The following is a 10,092-nucleotide window of genomic DNA, read 5'->3' on the forward strand; positions in this document are numbered from 1 at the left end:
TCAAGCAGAAAGTTCAGAGGTAGTTTTAAAACATCTTGTATATAAAACTGTTTAAACTTCGAAATGTCACTGTATATTTTTGTCCTTAATGCAGTATAGAGTGAGTTTTCATCATGTAATAGACATATTAAAAAAATCCATGGATTTTGAACTTAGCACTATATCAATTCTTTGGTAAGAACAGCTGCAGATTCTTCTACAAGTAATGATAAAGACAGTTTACTATTACTGTGCACCTCAGGCTACCATTGGAATATTATTGTAACCAGACATATTGAACCATAGAATTGAAAAAATAGTAATTTGCTAGTGAAGCACCATATAGTTACTGTCCAGAGTGTCTTTCAGTTTAGTTGTAGCTTCTTGAGTCTGGAAGAGTTTTGCTGCATGGTGGATCATGAATAACCTTTTCCCCAGAAGCCTTATTGTGGGGAAGTGTCAGACTTGTAAAGAATGATCATGAGGCAAAGAGGGTGAGTTAACAAGGTCAGGGAGTGTACAAATGACTGTGCCGATCTGTATGCAATACATGCCCTGTATTGCACAACTTGCAGTGGTGTTCAAAGCTCTTCCATTTGCACCTGTTTTTTCTGCCAATGCTATTGATCAGTCCTTTGTCTTGTTTGCTCTCCAGTCCAGCAAGCTGTTCCTGCTCAGAGGGACTTTGCCTCATCCTATTCTCCATTATTCTGCACAGCAAATAATTGATATGAATTGATGTTAACTGCACCTTAGTCTAGTGTGTCTTTCGGCATAGAGATGGCTGTAACTTGACATGTAAGTTTTTTGTAACTTGCAAGTAATTCAAGCACAGCTCCCACACTAGAGGGGTCTGCCATTTGCCTCACAGTGAGTCTGTGCTATCACAGATCTCATGAGTAGCCTCCACCTGTGGGAAGAAGTGAGCTGGTACAAGCTGATGAATCCGACTAGTCACATCAGCACTTGGTGTTCAGGCAGCAAGCACAGCCTGGCCCTGATCACAGTGAAAACCTGCTTGTCATATGTGAACTATCCCCAGAGTTCTTTCTTCCCTCAGCTTTTCAAAGGTCTGGTACAAGTCTCATGACCAGTCAAATGAAGCTTTGAGTTGTGGCTCACCAATTCCTGGAGCTCCTTCTTATCAGCTGCAGATCTTCTTTTCACATTCTTACTTTCCTTATCAAGAGCTGCTTAGTCCTTCAAGCCTCAGACTGTGTTATGTGTTCTGCCTGTCATGGTGGCATGGTGCCTGTCAGTGATGTCTTTATGACAATGCAGTCAATATGCAGCTTGTTATATCACCTTACAAATTAGCCCATGTTGCTTGTGAGAAGTTACCTTCTATTAAATAGCCAGGTTTTGTACTTGTCTGGTAGAGAGGTAGGTACAATAGCTTTGTACAGCTTTAGTCTAGCAGAGAGTTTGATCCTATGTTAACCATATAGTCCCTGTGAAAGTTTGGCAGAAATGACTTCTTTCCTTTTTCAGGAGATCACCTCTGTGTCCCTAATGACATTGTCATTCAAATTGCTTGTAAAATCAAGAGAGTTACACTCTTTTCCATAACTTTCTGATAAACAGTCTTGCTGATTTTTTCAAAGGTGTTCAGGAAGTAAATCATTAGCATCAACAGTTCCTATTAATCCCTCTACAAAGGTGTATAAAAAAAACCCCAAACTTTTGCAGACTGAATTGAGTCTGAGAACTTATTTTGGAGATTACAGATCGTCATGCATCATGTCCTAAGTGGGACAAGCTGGATGTGCTTCAAGATGCATCCTTTTTTAATGTTCCTTATAACAACAAAGTGCTTGAGAAGGCTTGACTGACCTTTATTCTACCTTGCATCTCATCATGGAGTTATTTCAAAATTAATAGCTGCTCTTGGACAGGAGAGACTTTCCAGGAATCTTCAGAGTCTGGGTTTCTGATTACATCAGAGGTTTTAATAAGCTCATGGTAGTGACGTAAATGTTGTAAGTTTTACTTCTTCCTTTTCCTGTCTTTATATGGTGATAAATGCTATGGAAATTGTTCCATTGTTTGCCTGAAAACTGCTTTTTGCTTTCTTAAAGTAAGTATTGGCAGCATATGAATACAGTAACACTGGTGCTCTACCACAGAGGTCTTTCATGTGATACAGCTTGATCTGGATTCAGTGACAAATGGCCTTTAATGCAGTCTGCCAGCAGGTATGTCTGACCAAGATAACACAGTCGACGTGGTGCCTATTTCCTTTGTAAACAGAAGCCGACTGGCCGTATTACTGCTGGCAAATCGGCTTGGATGTTTCCACTTCATACTGTCAAACCATCCCTTGCCAAATGACAAACCTCATCTGAGCTATTTCTTCAAATAAAGCATAGTCTGTGTGACTTTGCAAGTCAACCTCACTAGCTATTTTTATTCAGCAGCTATGCCAGTTGCCCTTCAGTGTTACTTTGCATTCTGGAAGGAGGTTTCATAATTTTCTCCTCTGTGCATAGAAATTTCAGATGGTAGCTGTAACCGACTGCCATAATGTTTGGTTTTGACCACAGCTAAAAAGGATTCAGCACACACAGCATGTGATGTCTTTTCGGAAAACATACTATTTTTAATTCTTTCCCATTGCAGAAGTTTGGCCAGTAGTCCTAATTCCCAATTCCAAGTTATATGTGAAAGCACAGAGCAGTGCTCTTGTCTTTTTATTAATTTTTTTTTTTTACAGCACCCTGTATTCTAGGCTAGCTGTACACAGCTTTATGCTTGTTTCACTACTCTTCTGCCTGCATCCCTTTCTACAGAATTTCTTCCCAGCACTGGCAACTGCAACACATCACTGCCACTGAAAGACTTATACAGCACCATCATGGATCTTTTTCTGGGTCAGTACATCACTGTGCTAAGTGTCTCCACTGCTGTGAACTTATTATATAGGGGTTTTCAACATTTTTGTAACCAACAATTTGCATGGTAAAATTAAACATTCAAAAAATGTCAGCTGCGCATTCTGACAAAGCCACATACATAGTTTAACTGGTCAGCCAAGTCTGTTTCCCAGGGAATTGCTGACAGACAAAATCATGACTACCAAAATCATGTTCTTGGTAATGGAATGAAATGTAGAAATTGGGTTTTGTAAGCAACTGTTTCTCCTCTGAACTCTCCAATGAGTCTAAATTCAGTCTGAGTTCCATTCTTTGAAGGATATTCATGTCAAAACAAGTGGTGGGAAAGAGTTTATATCCTGCTGCCAATCCAATATAGAAAGACACATAGAATTTAAATGCAAACATAATTTCTGTAATATTTTGATATAAAATAGGTGGTAGCTGCTGATCGTTATTTGCAGTTGTTATCTGTAATAGCAGACAGTTTGGTACACAATGTACAGTTATTTGTGCATTTTGAAAGAGTTTTTACAATGAGCTGCATAATCAAACCAGTTTTGTGTAGTATATCAATCCTGGGAGAATACTACTCCAACCAGAATCCTTAAGAAGGCTGGCTAATGCTAGTGCTTACTGAATAGAAATTTTCAGAACTGCATGCAAGAAACACCATGAAAAATGATAAAATATGAAAATACTAGTTACATTACTGATCTTTGCTTTCTGAACTGAACAGTTGATTTTGTGAGATATGTCATAAATCAGAATATGATAAGTTAGAAATATTCAGGTAACATTAGAATTTTCAGTTTTGATTAGTTTAGATCAATCCAAATTCAGAACATCTACTCTGTATTTATTCTCGTAGAAGATAAAGTCAGAATCAGAATCACAGAATATTCTGAGTTGCAAGAGGCCCACAAGGATCATCACATCCCTTGCATTCCACCTACAAGTAGGGTCTTCCTCTGGCTGTAAACAAGGGATAAATTTTTCTGCTTCTTCTGAAAAATAAAAATGTATGGCTTGGACAGATACGAAAAACAAAGGGAACTTTGTAGAGCATTTTACAATGCCTGACCTTGTAGAGTGTCTGAAACTCTGATGAGCTTCTAACAAGAATATTTTCATCATTTTTAATGGGTACTAACTCATAAACTCAAAGTAAACATCTTAAAATGCTAAAAACTTAAAAAGCCATGAACAATTATTTTTTTCTATGTTTTCCTATGCTGTTTGAAAATATTGCAATCCACTGCTTGTTTCTGGAGATAAATACTATTTTCCTCTAATAGCAGCAGGCAGCCAACTTCATTTTACCTACAACCATCTTTTCCAAATAAAAGCTACAGCAAAGCTAACTTCTATCACTGGTGTGTTTAATAGTTTGTAGGGAGTATTGCAGGGTGACACTAATACCTTCAGTTAGCCTGGCTGTTTGCAAGGTAGCTCCACAGTGATTTTCATCCTAAGCAAGCAGAAGAGAGATCCTATGAAATGCACATCACTGGTCTCTAGCATGGAAAAGCATGTAGAAGATTTTCCCAGAAAGGAATAGAGTGGAGTGCAGACAATATCTATTCCAACACAAAGCCTTAAACGTGGCTGGTTTAACCCGTGATGTTATCCACTCACAAGGGCTGAATTTTTCAATGACATTCTGCCTGCTGTTAGAGAAATGACTGAAAACTGGTTCAGCAAGCTCTGAACTGCTTTTCCTTTTCGCACCATCTCAGGCCTTAATCTGCAAAGGACATTCTGGGGTCAAGATCTGGGATGAGTAGGAGATGAAGTATTATCCCCAGTTTAAATTGTTTGAGATACCATATCTGAAACAGTTATCCTGGTACTTTGTGTCAAGGGGTGAAGAAGCCATCAGCAGCCCCATGGGTCAACATTCAGAAAACTGATGTGGAAGCACCTTTTCTTTACTTTTTCGATCCGTGCTAGTTTAGCTAGTCCCTCAAGCCTGGTTTCACAGTTTGCTTTGATTGCACATGCCAGTGAAAAGGTTGAAACTGATTTAAACTTTGTGAGATGGATAGCAGCTGTTGTACTAAGCTATTTAAACCCAACAATTTGGGCTTAAACCTTGGCTGAGTAAATACAAAGCCTTAACCATACATAGTATCCATAATGAGCTTTCCTTTTTCAATTTCAGTGGATAGAATTTATTTTTAAATCAACAATATTTTACTACCAGATTTTTCAATACCAAATTTTTCATTGCCAGATACTGAAGTATCTTACCAAAAAAGGAACTAAAAATAAAGCAGATGAGTTTATTTACATTTTTCATGCGTAAGGCATTGTTTATCACGCTGTGATGCAGTGCAGCTCTCTCCTCCCTAAAACAAAGTTTAAAAAAGCCCAACATTGGAATCATGTAACAGTCTGAAAAATTATATCTTTGTGTATGTGTGTGTATGTCTCATATGTCTCTGGAATAAAAGAAACGAAGATGAAGTGGATGAGAAAAAATGTAAACACAACCAGCCTACAATAGTGTGTGCACTTCCTGTTGGTTTCTGTAGCTTTTAAAGTCAAAAGTGGTACATACATGTAAGAATGGGAAAAGTTCCAAAGCATTCTTTCTGAAGTCACGAGGTCGTTTCCTTATCACTGAGTAAGGCATCTAATGCTGACAAGAGTAGGATAATAATTTTTTACCCAGGTAGAAAAGAATGAGTGACAGATTCACGCAGATGCTAAGATTGCCCAATTCAATTTGCAATTTTTCATTAGAACCAGAGGCCTTGGGTGTAGGCTTTGGATCAAATGTAAGGCTTTGTATCAATCCTTCTTCTTTACACTCATTGATGGCAACAATCACATATTCACTTGAAGGGCTTTTGGACAAATCTAGGTGAAAGTCTGTTGCTATTAATACGGTTTGCTCTGCAATTTCCTGCTCATTTGGATGTGAAACTTTAGCAAGAGAAACTAACAAAATCAGTATTTGTGACATGACAGTTGGCAGCTTTGCATGGTGCAGCCACTGGTGTTCAGCCACCATCTATCTCCATGCAAGCACAAGCCATTTCTGAAAGCTAGGACTTTCCATCTTAACCCCCATCCTGCAGGCAACTTGGAGTACCCCTGTGGAAATTCTCCTTGGTCACTGCTCTGCACACAGCTGTCACAGTCCCTCAGAGTACTCAGCATTGTTTTTCCCAACCTATGAGCATTTTTATGACACTTTATAAGTGGAGTAGAAAGCTCTTTCAAAGGATAAAAGAGGAGCTTCTCACCATTCTTTCTCACCCTGAGAAACAAAATTCCTGTGTTTTAAGTAAGAGCTTTGTATAGGATCTAATGTAAGGTAAGTCTTCAAATGCCCATTACAGAGGTATCTAGTTGAATACTATTTTCAGTGCCTTCACTTCTACACATTTAGCAAACAAAAGCAGAGTATGCCATGGTGTCTCATAACAAAGATAGAATACCTCACAGTGTGCTGTGGATTTTTGCTTGTTTTTAATATGAAATAAAAGTAAAAAGTCACAGAAGTTCAAATTTCATCTCTTTCTAAATTTTACATTTTTACCTGCAATGAAAATGAAAGAAATATGGCTGTTGTTTGGTTCCGGTGGGTTTTTTAAATGCAGGTGATTTTACTAATCTAGATTTAGTGGGGCAGATGGCATTATAAACTCATCAGAGAACCCAGTGGAATTACTCATATATATACAATTACTCATATATATGAACATTTGCATGGTAATAGTTGACACCAAAGTAAATACTACACTTTTTCACAAAATCTACTTTCCGTTATTTCTTTCAGCTGTACTTAGAGGTGAGATCCTTTTTCCGTAGCTATCTCTAAGCATTTATTCTTACATACTCCTCTTTTTTTGTTTCCATTTGTCTCATCTGCAGTTCAGTTTCAAAAACTGATTTACCACCTTTTCTTTTGTTTTGGAAAGACACAAAAGTTTGCTTGGGAACTTTCTGTTCTGTCTTTTGAGAATTCCCTTCATGCTCACGTGGCATTCACGATAGTATTCCTAAACGTGGAATATTTGTTAAGTCCATCTATGAGTATGTGCTACATCAACTATTTTTGACTACAGGGAAGTCTTTCAGTTTCATCAGGACAAACACTTACTCAGTGTACCAGTACAATAAAAATGTTTTATGTTCTAACCAAATGTAACTTTTTGTTCCAGAACTGAGGATCTCAGAAGCAAGAACCTTTTGGCTGCTGGTAAAATTTTAAAGGAGGAATCTCTAACTTGCTGACCTTGGTGGGCAGGAATTCTGGAGTTACCATTTGAGTTGTCTCCTCTGTCTTCCAAATGGTGCTTGCTCTTATCAGAGGAATAGTAAGTTATGTGCCTCATGACCAGCACATATTCTTATGTGCATGCTGGTAATAGATTTCCAGTGTGACTGTAAGTCTGGTAATAGACTGCAAGTTTACCACATAGTGCAATGCCAGTTGCAGAAGTCACAGGAAGGTAGTTTTCAAGACTAATGGAGTGTACTTGCAAAAAGGTACACAGGTGAGAGAAGTCAGGATGATGACATGACCACGGACAGGTGTGAAGAGGAAGGCGCACTAGCACATAAACAGGAAAATGGCACCAGGAGCTGTAAAGACCGGACAAGTAAAGGCCAGGTTGTGAAACAGTTCAAAACATCATGGAATACAGGTGGTGAATTACATTAGCCTGGCATGAGAAGGCATGCATACAAAGATTTCCCTTAAGTTACGGGACTAAACTAAAACACCTTTGTTGATGTTAGTTTTACACTGCACAGGGCTTTATCATGTGGATATAATTCCATTGATTCACGACAAATAGCTTTTGTCTGGAAGCTAGGTTTATCTGTGTAGTCAAGCTTGTTCAGTTTTAGAATAGAGATTACTTAAATATGGTATATTTCAAAGTGTATCAAAATGTGAATGTCATAGAGCTGGTATCAGCAATGGCCAGAAGTCAGCAGAGAAGCAGGCAGGCTTTTTCCACTGCACTGACATGTCACAAAGCTTGCCTTGCTGGTACTTGTATTAGTCTCTCCCTAGAAATTAGTAATAAGACATCATTTTTGTAATAGAAGGAAGGGCTATAACCTGATGTCACTGAAGGGCCAACAATTATTTTTATTTTCATAATTGCATTTAACTTTCACAGAATAGCTAGAATGAATCAGAATAATGCAGGGTTCTTCTGGATCTTGCTCAGCACTGAACAGTAACACAGACGAGGACGTCAAAAAATGACTGCAAACAGATTTTCAGAGTTGAAAACCTATCACGAGAAGGTGGATTTATAACGTGACCATTGTATGCCCTTCTGCTGAAACTGTCTAACAGGTTAAAGCATGTTTGATGTGTCATCACTCCTGCATCCAAAATACTACCAGAAGCTGGTAATTTACTAAGGGGAAAAAAACCAATATGGAACAATCTGTGCCATTTTTCCATCTATGCTGACATTTTCTGTCCCTTACAACTAATAATAATGATCATAAAAATGTATTTCAGGAAACTTCATACAACATACACAAGCAGGATGTGCCCTTCCTGTGCACAGGGTGAACAAATGTGCTGTGACACCTAAAGTTTCAAAGCAGGATTCAAATGGGGCCTAAGTGATATATATGCTTTGCACTATCCTTTACCCAGGAATGAACCATAAACAGCATGAAAGTATCTGACTGAGTAAACAGTTTGCACTTAATGAAGGCTACTGTTATTGCTTCTGTTTGTATTTACTAATATGACTCAAAAGAACCATCAAATCTAGAAACACCAATTTATTTACTACATTCAGATGTGACATGATGTTAAGAAATTGAGGAGAGATGAAGAATGGTATCTGGTTTTATTAGTTTCTAAAAACCTTCACAGTATGTGCTACTAGTAGTGACAGGAAAGGGAGACAGGATTACACTGGCATCTTTTTTACCCAAAATATTAATGTCAGAGTCACGAGTAATCAAATGGCTACAGTAATTACCTAATCTGTTCCCTGTGTTTGTATTGCTTGAAATGTATTTATAATGCTTCTGTCACCACAGGATTTGTGAACATTTGCTTGAGGAACTGCTCCTACATGTTCTGTATGTGCAAGTAGGCCTTACTGATATGCATCATTCCACCAACTTCAGCAGAACCATGGCAGAGAGGAACAGGTTCATGGATCATAGTTTGGATTTAGGTGAGATGCCTGAGCTACTGCAGGTAGCAAGCTCATGTGTGTATCTTTTGCTGTTGTTAACAAGCCTTGCAGCTTCACCAGTGTGCCATATTATTGACTGTACTGTTTCTAGTATCCAGCTTCCTCTCAGGGCTAGTTTATGGCTTTGAGGCATTCCATTCTGCCATAAAACCACAGTCACAGATTATGAGTCTGGTGCAGGCAGGAGACAGAAAAGAAGGAGGCTGGAATCAACAAGCTCAAGTCAATGCCAGGCATTCAACAGCAGTCCCTTGGCATGGGCTCAAGCCTGCAAGCACTGCTGACTAATCAAGAAAAATAGGTATTTGATTTTGAGAACAATGGACCTCCTAATGTGGATGTACGTCTGTATGTGCTTAGCATGTCCCACATACCTACTGACAAAAATAACGTAATAAAATGAAGATTCATATGATTAAAATCCCAGTCCCTCAGTGCTGCTGGTAACTGACTTCATTTCCCTGCTAAGAACCCTATGTAGATCTTGTAGGAACTCTACCATACCAAACACTGTGTTGTGTTTAATCCTGTACTTTTCCTATATGTGGTGCTCCCTTTGACGTCAGTGGAAACTTGACATGTGAGAATGCAGAGGAATCAGGCTGAATGGATTTTTTTAATGGTAAAACTGAATGGAAGAAAACCCTCTGAAATGTACTGAAATCTTATTCCTTTCTATAACATAAAGGGATGCTTTCTGCTTTGCTCTTCAAGGATTCTTAACTATATGGATTTGTATATGTGTGCATTTATGAGACTGTTGACATACTGAACAGCACAACTGCCAGATTTAGAAGTGATTGATGGAAAGTATCTATAATGAGCAAACAAGGAATTCCTAATAAATGTATAATGTGCATTCCCATTTGCTCTTCTACATCACATAAACCACAACCCCCTCTAAATAATTTCTATGTATTCAGTTTTGCCACCACCTTTCCATTTTGTGGTTGCTAAACCATCTTGAGTAGAAGCACGCAAACATAAGGACACACACTGTATTAATCAGTAACAAGCTTTAAATATTTTCTGCATACACTCGAAGG

Source organism: Corapipo altera, unplaced genomic scaffold, assembly GCF_003945725.1.
Source record: "Corapipo altera isolate COAL_440 unplaced genomic scaffold, ASM394572v1 52, whole genome shotgun sequence".
Taxonomy (NCBI): domain Eukaryota; kingdom Metazoa; phylum Chordata; class Aves; order Passeriformes; family Pipridae; genus Corapipo; species Corapipo altera.